The sequence below is a fragment of the Gopherus flavomarginatus genome, chromosome 10 (genome assembly GCF_025201925.1).
Source record: "Gopherus flavomarginatus isolate rGopFla2 chromosome 10, rGopFla2.mat.asm, whole genome shotgun sequence".
NCBI lineage: Eukaryota > Metazoa > Chordata > Testudines > Testudinidae > Gopherus > Gopherus flavomarginatus.
The window spans coordinates 44101684-44114745 of NC_066626.1; positions in this window are offsets into that span (position 1 = coordinate 44101684).

Sequence of the window (13062 nt, forward strand, 5' to 3'; positions counted from 1 at the left end):
TAAAGCCTTCTTTTTAAGACTTGTTGGATTTTTTTCTTTAGTGGGGACTCCAGGGAATTGAGTCTGCAGCTCACCAGGGAATTGGTGGGAGGAAGAAGTCAGGTGGGAAAATCTTTGTGTTAGATTTACTAACCTGACTTTGCATACCCTCTGAGTGAGGGGGGGAAGTACTTGTGTTTCCAGGACTGGAAACAGGGAGGGTGGGGTTCCTCTGTGTAGATTCACGGAGCTTGCTTCTGTATATCTCTCCAGGAACCCAGGGAGGGAACGCTCAGAGGGGGGAAGGGAAATGGTTTATTCCCCTTCGTTGTGAGACTCAAGGAATCTGAGTCTGGGGGTCCCCCAGGGAAGGTTTTGGGGAGACCACAGTGCGCCAGGCACTGTATAGATTCCTGGCTGGTGACAGCTTTACCAGGTCCAAGCTGGTAACTAAGCTTGGAGGTTTTCATGCTAACACCCATATTTTGGACGCTAAGGTCCAGATCTGGGAAAAATGTTATGACATGGTGGCACAGCGTTGTGGATAGATAGAAGAATCCAGAAGCCAGTAGAAATATATATTTTTCTTTTCTCTGCTAGGGGCTTTTAAGCAGAGAGGGTTTGGTTTTAAAAGGAACCAGAGAGAGATTTTTTTTTTCTGCTCTCTTGCAGTTTTTGGCTTGCATATTAAGCAAGGAACTATTAAGGGTCTTTTGTGAGACAATAGCACTCAGATTGTGAGTCAAGTACCAGCACAATACACATGCAAATAAAGTGGTTTTTCTGGTTTACTTTACATTTAAAAGATTTAGCTAGAGGAAGAAAGGGAAAAAGGCATTGTTGCTAGGCAGACCCCAGGAGGCAACAGAGAAGCTGCAGTTCAGACAATAAACACCAGAGGGCGCCTCAGCATAAGAAACCAGAAAACATGAGTTCCAAGGAAAGCCTAAGGCAGGAGCGAGCACGGCAACAAGCCATAGACAAAGAAAATGAACATAAGAGACAGATAGAACTAATTAATGCAGAACTAGCCAAGGAAGAGGCAGCCCACAAAAGAAAAGAACAAGAGGAAGAGGCAGCTCACAGAAGGAAACAAGAAGAAGAAGAAGAGGTGGCTCACAGAAGGAAACAAGAAGATGATGCAGCCCACAGAAGACAGAACTCCAGAGGGAGGCCCACCGCCAGACCCTGGAATTAGAAAAGGCTAAGCAACATGCTCCAGCCAATCCTAACAACCTTTCGCCAATTATGGTTCCACATCCCAAGAAATTTCCCACCTACAAGGCAGGTGATGACACTGAGGCCTTCTTGGAAAATTTTGAAAGAGTCTGTCTTGGGTACAGCATCTCTGAAGACCAGTACATGGTAGAATTGAGGCCATAGCTCAGTGGACCTTTAGCAGAGGTGGCAGCTGAAATGTCTAAGGAGAAAATGAACGACTATAAACTTTTTCAAACCAAGGCCAGATACAGAATGGGGATAACCCCGGATCATGCCTGTCGGCGTTTCAGAACTCAAAAGTGGAAACCAGATGTGTCATTTCCCAAACACGCCTACTATGTTGGAAAGAATTATGAGGCCTGGATATCAGGAAACAATGTTAAATCCTTGAACGAACTGCACCTCCTCATACCAATGGAGCAGTTCTTGGATGGTGTTCCTGAGGACATAACACGGTACATACAAGATGGAAAACCCAAAAATCTCACCGAGGCGGGGGAGATTGGAGCTAGATGGATGGAAGTGGCAGAAAGCAAGAAAGCTACTGTCAAGGGGAGCGAATACCCCAGAGGGCACACCGACAATAAACCCTACAACCGAGGGCAACCAAAGACCCCACCTACAACCCAAGTAAAGCCACAGATGCCCTATTCTTCCACCTCACCAGTCTCCAGTAACCCACCTCGACCCAGTGACCAGGCAGATGGAAGATGCTTTAAGTGTAATGAACTGGGACATATAAAGGCCAACTGCCCAAAGAACCCCAACCGGGTGCAAGTCATTACACCACCATCACCCAAAAGATCCCCAGGCCCAGATGCCTCTCAAATACCCTTGGAGCGAAGGGAAATTTTGAGAGTGGGCGGAAAGAAGGTTACTGTGTGAAGAGACACAGAGGCACAAGTGTCAGCTATCCACCAATCCTTCGTCGACCCCAAATTCATCAACCCAAAGGCCCAAGTGACAATTTACCCCTTCATGTCACAAGCTGTAGACTTGCCTACAGCTGAACTGCCTGTCCAGTACAAAGGCTGGTCAGGAATGTGGACTTTTGCAGTCTGACAATTATCCCATCCCCATGCTACTGGGGGAAGACTTGGCCAACCAGGTGAAGCGGGCTAAGAGTAGGAATAGTTACACGTAGCCAAACCAGGCAAGCTTCCAGACCCATTCCTGTTCCTGAGCCGTCCACAGACGCCCCGTCTGTGTTACCAGAGACCCAGACAGAGGTAGTGGACCCGGATTCCATGCCAACCACTGAAACAGCCACAGCACCTCCAGTCCCAGGCCCGGAACTGGAACAGCAACCAGCACCAGCAATTGCAACCACATCTTCAAACTCAACGCCAGAGGGCGCCAGCGAGCCAAAACTGGCAGAAGCAACAGACAGCCATACCCAAAAGGCTCAGCCAGAGCCTGAAATACCCTCAGGTGCACCAGTGGAGAGCGGTTCACCAGCAACGGAAACAACCCCATCACCTACATCGCTTCCAGAGGGACCAATCCCAAGTCCACAGTCTGAGGAAGAACTGGTGACCCCAGCCTCAAGGGAACAGTTCCAGACTGAGCAGGAAGCAGATGACAGCCTTCAGAAAGCTTGGGCGGCGGCATGGAGCACCCCACCGCCTCTCAGCTCTTCTAATCAATCCCGGTTTGTTATAGACCAAGGACTTTTATACAAGGAGATTCTTTCTGGTGGACACCGGGAAGAATGGCAACCGCAAAAACAGTTGGTGGTTCCAACTAAGTACCGGGGGAAGCTCTTAAGCTTAGCCCATGATCATCCCAGTGGCCATGCTGGGGTGAACAGAACCAAGGACCGGTTGGGGAAGTCCTTCCACTGGGAGGAGATGGGCAAGGACGTTGCCAAATATGTCTGGTCTTGTGAGGTATGCCAAAGAGTGGGAAAACCCCAAGACCAGGTCAAGGCCCCTCTCCAGCCACTCCCCATAATTGAGGTCCCATTTCAGAGAGTAGCTGTGGATATTTTGGGTCCTTTCCCAAAAAAGATGCCCAGAGGAAAGCAGTACGTACTGACTTTCGTGGACTTTGCTACCCGATGGCCGGAAGCAGTAGCTCTAGGCAACACCAGGGCTAACACTGTGTGCCTGGCCCTAACAGACATTTTTGCCAGGGTAGGTTGGCCCTCCGACATCCTTACAGATTCAGGCTCTAATTTCCTGGCAGGGACCATGAAAGAACTGTGGGAAACTCATGGGGTGAACCACTTGGTTGCCACCCCGTACCACCATCAAACCAATGGCCTGGTGGAAAGGTTTAATGGAACTTTGGGGGCCAGGATACGTAAATTCATCAACGAACACTCCAATAATTGGGACCTAGTGTTGGAGCAGCTGCTGTTTGCCTACAGGGTTGTACCACATTCCAGTTTAGGGTTTTCACCGTCTGAACTTGTGTATGGTCATGAGGTTAAGGGGCCATTACAGTTGGTGAAGCAGCAATGGGAAGGGTTTACGCCTTCTCCAGGGACTAACATTCTGGACTTTGTAAGCAACCTACAAAACACCCTCTGACACTCTTTAGCCCTTGCTAAAGAAAACCTAAAGGATGCTCAGGAAGAGCAAAAGGCAATGACAAACATACCAGAGAACGTTCCTTCAAGGTAGGAGACCAGGTTATGGTCTTGAAGGCGCAACAGACCCATAAGATGGAAGCATCATAGGAAGGGCCATTCACGGTCCAAGAGCGCCTGGGAACTGTGAACTACCTCATAGCATTTCCCAATTCCTCACTAAAGCCCAGAGTGTACCATGTTAATTCTCTCAAGCCTTTCTATTCCAGAGACTTACAGGTTTGTCAGTTTACAGTCCAGGGAGATGATGCTGAGTGGCCTGAAGGTGTCTACTATGACGGGAAAAAGGACGGTGGCGTGGAAGAGGTGAACCTCTCCACAACCCTGGAACGTCTGCAGCGGCGACAAATCAAGGAGCTGTGCACTAGCTTCACCCCATTGTTCTCAGCCACCCCAGAACGGACTGAACGGGCATACCACTCCATTGACACAGGTAATGCTCACCCAATTAGAACCCCACCCTACCGGGTGTCTCCTCACGCCCAAGATGCTATAGAACGGGAGATCCAGAACATGCTACAGATGGGTATAATCCGCTCATCTACCCGTGCATGGGCATCTCCAGTGGTTCTGGTACCCAAACCAGATGGGGAAATACACTTATGCTTGGACTACCGTAAGCTAAATGCGGTAACTCATCTGGACAACTATCCAATGCCACGCACTGATGAGCTATTGGAGAAGTTGGGACATGCCCAGTTCATCTCTACAATAGACTTAACCAAGGGGTACTGGCAAGTACCGCGAGATGAACCTGCCAAGGAAAGGTCAGCATTCGTCACCCATGCGGGGGTGTATGAATTCAATGTCCTTCCTTTCGGGCTTCGAAATGCACCCGCCACCTTCCAGAGGCTGGTAGATGGTCTACTAGCAGGACTAGGAGAATGTGCAGTTGCCTACCTCGATGATGTGGCCATTTTTTCAGACTTCTGGCCCGAACACCTGCTACACCTGGAAAAGGTCTTTGAGCGCATCAGGCAGGCCGGACTAACTGTTAAGGCCAAAAAGTGTCAAATAGGCCAAAACAGAGTGACTTACCTGGGACACCAGGTGGGTCGAGGAACCATAAACCCCCTACAGGCCAAGGTGGATGCTATCCAAAAGTGGCCTGTCCCAAAGTCAAAGAAACAGGTCCAATCCTTCCTAGGCTTGGCCGGGTACTACAGGCGATTTGTACCACACTACAGCCAAATCGCTGCCCCACTGACCGACCTGACCAAGAAGACCCAGCCAACTAAAGTGGACTGATGAGTGTCAAAAGGCCTTTACCCAACTTAAGGCAACGCTCATGTCTGACCCTGTGCTCAGGGCCCCGGACTTTGACAAGCCATTCCTAGTAACCACGGATGCATCTGAGCGTGGTATAGGAGCAGTTCTCATGCAGGAAGCAAAGGATCACAACTTCCATCCTGTCGTGTTCATAAAAAACTGTCTGAGAGGGAAAGTCACTGGTCAGTCAGTGAAAAGGAATGCTATGCCATTGTGCACGCCCTGGAGAAGCTACGCCCATATGTTTGGGGATGGCGGTTCCAGCTACAAACTGACCATGCTGCGCTAAAGTGGCTTCATACTGCCAAGGGGAACAACAAAAAACTTCTTCGTTGGAGTTTAGCTCTCCAAGATTTAGATTTTGAAATTCAGCACATCTCAGGAGCTTGTAACAAAGTAGCTGATGCTCTCTCCCGTGAGAGTTTCCCAGAATCCAGTAGTTAAAAAGTGTTCTTAAAATGTAAAAGTCTGTTAGTTATATACTTAGTGGTGTATGTAAAGGTGCATGTGTTATATTAATCTGTTTATTTTAAAGTTCTAGGAGGAAATCGCCGCCAGTGAGGTTCCCCACTGTCTGCAATTTGGAGGGCGTGTCATAAACAGATAGCTAAGGGTCAATGTCTCTTTCACCTGGAAAGGAGTAACCTGAAACACCTGACCAGAGGACCAATCAGGAAGCAAGACTTTCAAATCTGGGTGGAGGGAAGTTTTGGGTGTGAGTTCTTTGTTCTTTGTCTTGGGTCTGACCCTCTCGGCTCTGAGAGTGATCTTTTCTGTCTCCTGGCTTTCTAATCTTCTGTTTCCAAGTTGTAAGTACAAAAATAGTAAGACAATAAGGTTTATATTGTTTTCTTTTGTATTTACATGTGTGTAGTTGCTGGAATGTTTTGAATTGTATTCTTTTCGAATAAGGCTGTTTGTTCATTTTTCTTTTAAGCAATTGACCCTGTATTTGTCACCTTAATACAGAGAGACCTTTTTTATGTCCTTTTCTTTCTTTTTTTATATAAAGCCTTCTTTTTAAGACTTGTTGGATTTTTTTCTTTAGTGGGGACTCCAGGGAATTGAGTCTGCAGCTCACCAGGGAATTGGTGGGAGGAAGAAGTCAGGTGGGAAAATCTCTGTTAGATTTACTAACCTGACTTTGCATACCCTCTGAGTGGGGGGGTGGGGGAAGTACTTGTGTTTCCAGGACTGGAAACAGGGAGGGTGGAGTCCCTCTGTTTAGATTCATGGAGCTTGCTTCTGTATATCTCTCCAGGAACCCAGGGAGGGAACACCCGGAGGGGGGAAGGGAAATGGTTTATTCCCCTTCGTTGTGAGACTCAAGGAATCTGAGTCTGGGGGTCCCCCAGGGAAGGTTTTGAGGAGACCACAGTGCGCCAGGCACTGTATAGATTCCTGGCTGGTGGCAGCTTTACCAGGTCCAAGCTGGTAACTAAGCTTGGAGGTTTTCATGCTAACACCCATATTTTGGACGCTAAGGTCCAGATCTGGGAAAAATGTTATGACAAAAGGTCGTCTTGTAGATAAAAGGCTAATTATGAGCACGGGAGTCTTCCATGCTAAAGCCAAATGTATTTCCAGCAAGCAGTGATATGTATGCTATGTGACTATAACTTAGTGAGTGTGATGACAATACATCCTTCATGTCAAAGCTGTTGGTGTTTATAGGTAATCCTCTAAAGTAACTGAATGTTGTATGTTATCAATGAAAAAGCTGCATGAAATAAACAACAAAGGAGGCATAGACAGTAAACAAATAGTCACATTTTACTGTAAATCACATAATTCATGTCCTAGTGAATGGGACTTACAGGCGTGTACTCCAAAGTTAAGTGTTAAACACAATTAATTTACACATTCAACTTCATTGTTGGGGAAACAACTTTTTACAGTTACCCTAGTATAATACAAAAACATGAAATAAGACTATATCTTTAATTTTAATGATTTACCATTTAACTTTTAATAACTTGATCTGTTTCAAAAACACTGTCTTGTCACCCATTAAAATGAACATAATTGAACTTGACGTGAAGGTACTAAATTGTTCTAATTACTATTGTGATACATTTGCAAGCTAAAGAACCCAACTGCATTCTTCTTGGCCTAATTCTCATTACTGAAAATATTACTAATAAAAGCACTGAAATGAGACAGTAAACCAATGATGAGAGCTATGAAAATCTGTTTTAATTATATGTTGGAGTATTGCAGTGACCTATTACCTTAGAAGACCTGATTCTGCTAACCTTACAGTAAAGTATTACTGAATATAGACTTCAATTGATTACTTAATAGTAAGGGTGGCAGAAGTGAACCATCTATGAAGGAGGGTTAAAACCAAATGCTTTTACATATGCTCATACAGAGAGAAACATACTATGGTGTTTTCTTGTTTAAATAAACCAGTAAAGAATGTATGCCTGGCACCTGTTACCATAGTGAATTTTCAGCTGATTTTGATTGAACGTATAGCTGAGCTGCTTTGAAGTTCTGACTCAAAAACTTCAGCAAATAGCTAGATAGAGAAGCAGAAATTAGGTAAAGGTTTGGCCACTGGGTGTCAATCTTGATTCAGGTTTAGCTCAGTTTAACAATAATGTTGCTACTATCTTGATAGAGGTAAATCACCATTATACTAGGTAACTTTCAGAGCAATCCAACTGAATCATCTGTACAAAGATTTGTCTTCTCCTTTTGAAAACTTCTGCAAACAGATAGAAGCCAGTTGTAGGGGGTCTGTCCTGGGGAATATGAGAGCCGTAACTTTATTATGGCTTAGTGCATATAGCACCAAAGTAGGATGTCTACTTTTACTCTGAACTTTTAAATACTTTCGGTGGGGATTGAGTTTTGCGTGGTTTGGGAGTTGTTTCATTGTTACGTTGCTCATCAGTTTGTCCCCTGCTTGCAGAAAGAGCAGCCTGTTGCAGCTGGCTGGTGGGGGCTTGGAACCAGCGTGGACCAGCAGCCCCCCTACATTCCCTGTGCAGCAGCTGCCCAGCAAGCTATCAATTGCTGGCAGTGCAGCTGTCCCTCCCACCACTGCCATGTGCTGCTCCTGCCCCCTGCCTTGGAGCTGCTCCCAGGAGCCTCCTGCTTACTTTGTGTGTGCGGGGAGGGGGGTGAGGTGCTGAAGAGGGGTGCTAATGTCAGGGAATCCCCCCTCCCCACTGCTCCTGCCTCCCGCTTACCCCATCTCCATAGAGTGGGCGGGGAGACACAACAGGGCTCAGGATGGAGGGAGCTTTCTAGTAACAGCTGCTGTCTCAATTAAATTAATTAAAAAGGCAATGTACTTAGTGGCATCTGTGTACTTCAAGGAGCAATGTGCAACTCTCTCTCTCTCTGTCTTTGTCTCTGTCTCGGTCTGCCATGCTGTCTCCCCTCCCTCTATTTGTGCTGCCTTGTAGAGTGTGAGACTATATTAACAATATGTTAACCCTTGAGGTTTATCATTCAGCACTAAGGCATTCCCTGGGAAATACTCCACCCTCTGACTCCAAGCTTCACAATCATCATTGCTGTGTACAGTATTACATTGTTTAAAACTTTTACTGTGTGTATATATAAACAATCTTTTTTTTTTTTTGGTTTGAAAAAAATTTCCCTAGCACCTAACCCCCCCATTTACATTAATTCTCAGGGGGAAATTGGATTTGCTTAACTTTTTTTGCTTAAAGTCGCATTTTTCAAGAACATAACTGCAACATTAAGTGAGGTGTGGGTGTGTGTTTCATCTACACCACAAATCTATGGGATGACATCAGGCTGGTTAAGGCAGACACATTATCATTGTTTTACAAAGCATGGGTTACCTTGAAAGGTCCTTGCCATGGGGAGACGGTGAAGGCTGAGGCCAGCATGCACCGAGGTAACGAGAGAGAGGTCAGTTGCATAGATGACCCTGGCCACTTGAACGCCTGAGATACGTAGCTTTTAAGTATCTGACCCCCTAGCCAGTTTAATGCATTTCCTGTCCTGTGTGTTTTCTCCATGTACTTGGTCTCTTTTATAACTACTCTTTCATCTGAAACTTGGAGGGATAATGCACATGATTGGAATGTTGATGTGGATGGGTACAGCTTGCTCAGGAAGGATAGACAGGAAAAAGGGAGGAGGTGTTGCCTTATATATTAAAAATGTGCACACTTGGACTGAGGTGGAGATGGACATAGGAGACAGAGGTGTTGAGAGTCTCTGGGTTAGGCTGAAAGGGGTAAAATACAAGGGTGATGTCTTGCTAGGAGTCTACTACAGGCCACCTAACCAGGTGGAAGAGGCTTTTTTTTAAAAAACTAACAAAATCATCCAAAGCCCAAGATTTGGTGGTGATGGGGGACTTCAACTATCCAGATATATGTTGGGAAAATAACACCGCAGAGCACAGACTATCCAATAAGTTCTTGGACTGCATTGCAGACAACTTTTTATTTCAGACGGTTGAAAAAGCTACTAGAAGGGAAGCTGTTCTAGACTTGATTTTAACAAATAGGGAGGAACTCATTGAGAATTTGAAAGCAGAAGGCAGCTTGGGTGAAAGTGATCAAGAAATCATAGAGTTTGCAATTCTAAGGAAGGGTAGAAGGGATTATAGCAAAATAGAGACAATGAATTTCAGGATGGCGGATTCTGGTAAGCTCAGAGAGCTGATAGGTAAGGTCCCTTAAGAATCAAGACTGAGGGGGGAAAAACGACTGAGGAGAGTTGGCAGTTTTTCAAAGGGACACTATTAAGGGCCCAAAAACAAGCTATTCCGCTGAGTAGGAAAGATAGAAAATGTGGCAAAAGACCACCTTGGCTTAACCACAAGGTCTTACATGATCTAAAAAATAAAAAGGAGTCATAAAAAATGGAAACTAGGTCAGATTACAAAGAATGAATATAGGCAAACAACACAAGAATGCAGGGGCAAGATTAGAAAGGCAAAGGCACAAAATGAGCTCAAACTAGCTATGGAAATCAAGGGAAACAAGAAGACTTTTTATCAAGACATTAGAAGCAAGAGGAAGACCAAGGACAGGGTAGGCCCACTGCGCAGTGAGGAGGGAGAAACAGTAACAGGAAACTTGGAAATGGCAGAGATGCTTAATGACTTCTTTGTTTTGGTCTTCACCAAGAAGTCTGAAAGAATGCTTAACATAGTGAATGCTTATGGGAAAGGGGTAGGTTTAGAAGATAAAATAAAAAAAGAACAAGCTAAAAATCACTTAGAAAAGTTAGATGCCTGCAAGTCACCAGAGCCTGATGAAATGCATCCTAGAATACTCAAGGAGCTAATAGAGGAGGTATCTGAGCCTCTAGCTATTATCTTTGGAAAATCATGGGAGATGGGAGAGATTCCAGAAGACTGGAAAAGGGCAAATATAGTGCCCATCTATAAAAAGGGAAATAAAAACAACCCAGGAAACTGCAGACCAGTTTGTTTAACTTCTGTGCCAGGGAAGATAATGGAGCAAGTAATTAAGGAAATCATCTGCAAACACTTGGAAGGTGGTAAGGTAATAGGGAACAAATTGTGTCAAACCAATCTGATAGCTTTCTTTGATAGGATAATGAGTCTTATGGATAAGGGAGAAGCGGTGGATGTGGTATACCTAGACTTTAGTAAGGCATTTGATACGGTCTCGCATGATATTCTTATCGATAAACTAGGCAAATACAATTTAGATGGGGCTACTATAAGGTGGGTGCATAACTGGCAGGATAACCGTTCTCAGAAAGTAGTTATAAATGGTTCCCAATCCTGCTGGAAAGGTATAACAAGTGGGGTTCCGCAGGGGTCTGTTTTGGGACCGGCTCTGTTCAATATCTTCGTCAACGACTTAGATGTTGGCATAGAAAGTACGCTTATTAAGTTTGCAGATGATACCAAACTGGGAGGGATTGCAACTGCTTTGGAGGACAGGGTCATAATTCAAAATGATTTGGACAAATTGGAGAAATGGTCTGAGGTAAACCGGATGAAGTTCAATAAAGACAAATGCAAAATGCTCCACTTAGGAAGGAACAATCAGTTTCACACATGCAGAATGGGAAGAGACTGTCTAGGAAGGAGTATGGCAGAAAGGGATCTAGGGGTTATAGTGGACCGCAAGCTAAATATGAGTCAACAGTGTGATGCTGTTGCAAAAAAAACAATGATTCTGGGATGCATTAACAGGTGTGTTATGAGCAAGACACGAGAAGGCATTCTTCCATTCTACTCTGTGCTGGTTAGGCCTCAACTGGAGTATTGTGTCCAGTTCTGGGCACCGCATTTCAAGAAAGAAGTGGAGAAATTGGAAAGGGTCCAGAGAAGAGCAACAAGAATGATTAAAGGTCTTGAGAACATACGAAGGAAGGCTGCAAGAAGTGGGTTTGTTTAGCTTGGATAAGAAGACTGAGAGGGGACATGATAGCAGTTTTCAGGTATCTAAAAGGATGTCATCAGGAGGAGGGAGAAACCTCTCATGATAGAACAAGAAGCAATGGGCTTAAACTTCAGCAAGGGAGATTTAGGTTGGACATTAGGAAAAAGTTCCTAACGGTCAGGGTAGTTAAACACTGGAATAAATTGCCTAGGGAGGTTGTGGATTCTCCATCTCGAGATATTTAAGAGTAGGTTAAATAAATGTCTATCAGGGATGGTCTAGACAGTATTTGGTCCTGCCATGAGGGCAGGGGACTGGACTCAATGATCTCTTGAGGTCCCTTCCAGTCCTAGAGTCTATGAATCATTTGATGGAACCTAGCGACTGATATGCTACCCTCGACTTAAGAGATGCATGTTTCTGAATGGCTGTACATCAAAGCCACAGGGAATTCCTCAGGCTTTTCATCAACCACTCTCACTATCAGTTTACTAAGTGCATGGCAGTGGTGGCAGCACTCCTGAAGAAATCAGGAGTTCATGTGTTTCCCTACCTGGACAACTGCTCTGAGAGGCTTGTCAAAGAACCAAATGCTGTCCAGCATGCCTGTGATACATTCCATCTTCAGCATGCTAGGATTGTTCATTGATGAGGAAAAGTCAACTCTGTCACCTGTATAAAGGATAGAATTCATAGGCATGGGCTTGAACTCTACAGAAGCCAGGGTCTTCCTCCCTTGGGCCAGGTTCCAGATTGATTCTGGTCATTTCTTTAGACCTGAAGGCTCATCCTAGCACAATGGTAAAGGGATTGCTGCAGACTTCTGGTGCATATGGTTTTCTGTACTTACGTGTTTCCACACGTCAGGCTTAATCTCAGGAAGCTATAAGAATGGCTGAGCTCAGTGCATCCTGTGGTTTGTCATCCTCTGGATATGGTGGTTTACATGTGGTGGATGCCCACTTGAATCTCGGCCTCTCCAGACTGGTGGACCGTCCCAACCATATTGTGTACATGTGTGGTGGGGCTTCCATTTGCCTCTCTTCAGCCTACTTTGAACTTGGTTATAGATGCTCACCTGGGGATCACTGCAGCCTCAAGGTCCACGGTCTGCCCAGGATTTAACTCTCCACACAGATGTAAGAGAACTTAGAACTATTTGATTGGTTTGTCATGCTTTCCTTCCCTGTATTACAGAAAGGAATTTGCCAATGCTATGGACAATACAGCAATCATATTTTATATGCACAGGCAGGGAGGGGCCCCGTCAACTCTGCTATGCCAAGAGGCAATGTTACTATGGGGCTCTTGTGTCATCAACTCAATCCACCTCAAAGCATCCCATCTTTCAGGTGTCTACAACAGTTAGATGGACTGGTTGAACAGGTCTTTCACCAGCCACCACAAGTGGTCTCTGCCCAGATGTAGCCACCGGTTTTATTTTCCACCTAGGCCTGTTTGCAACTGAAATCGAAAGGAAGCATCATTGGTTTTGTTGAACAGCAGGTCCCAGTACAGGTTCTGTCGGAATCTTTCCTGTTGTCCTGGACAGACCAGCTTCTGTACATGTTCCCTCCTATTCCACTCCTACACAGAGTGGTGTTGGAAAATCAGGCAGGACCATGGCTAAGTAATATTCAT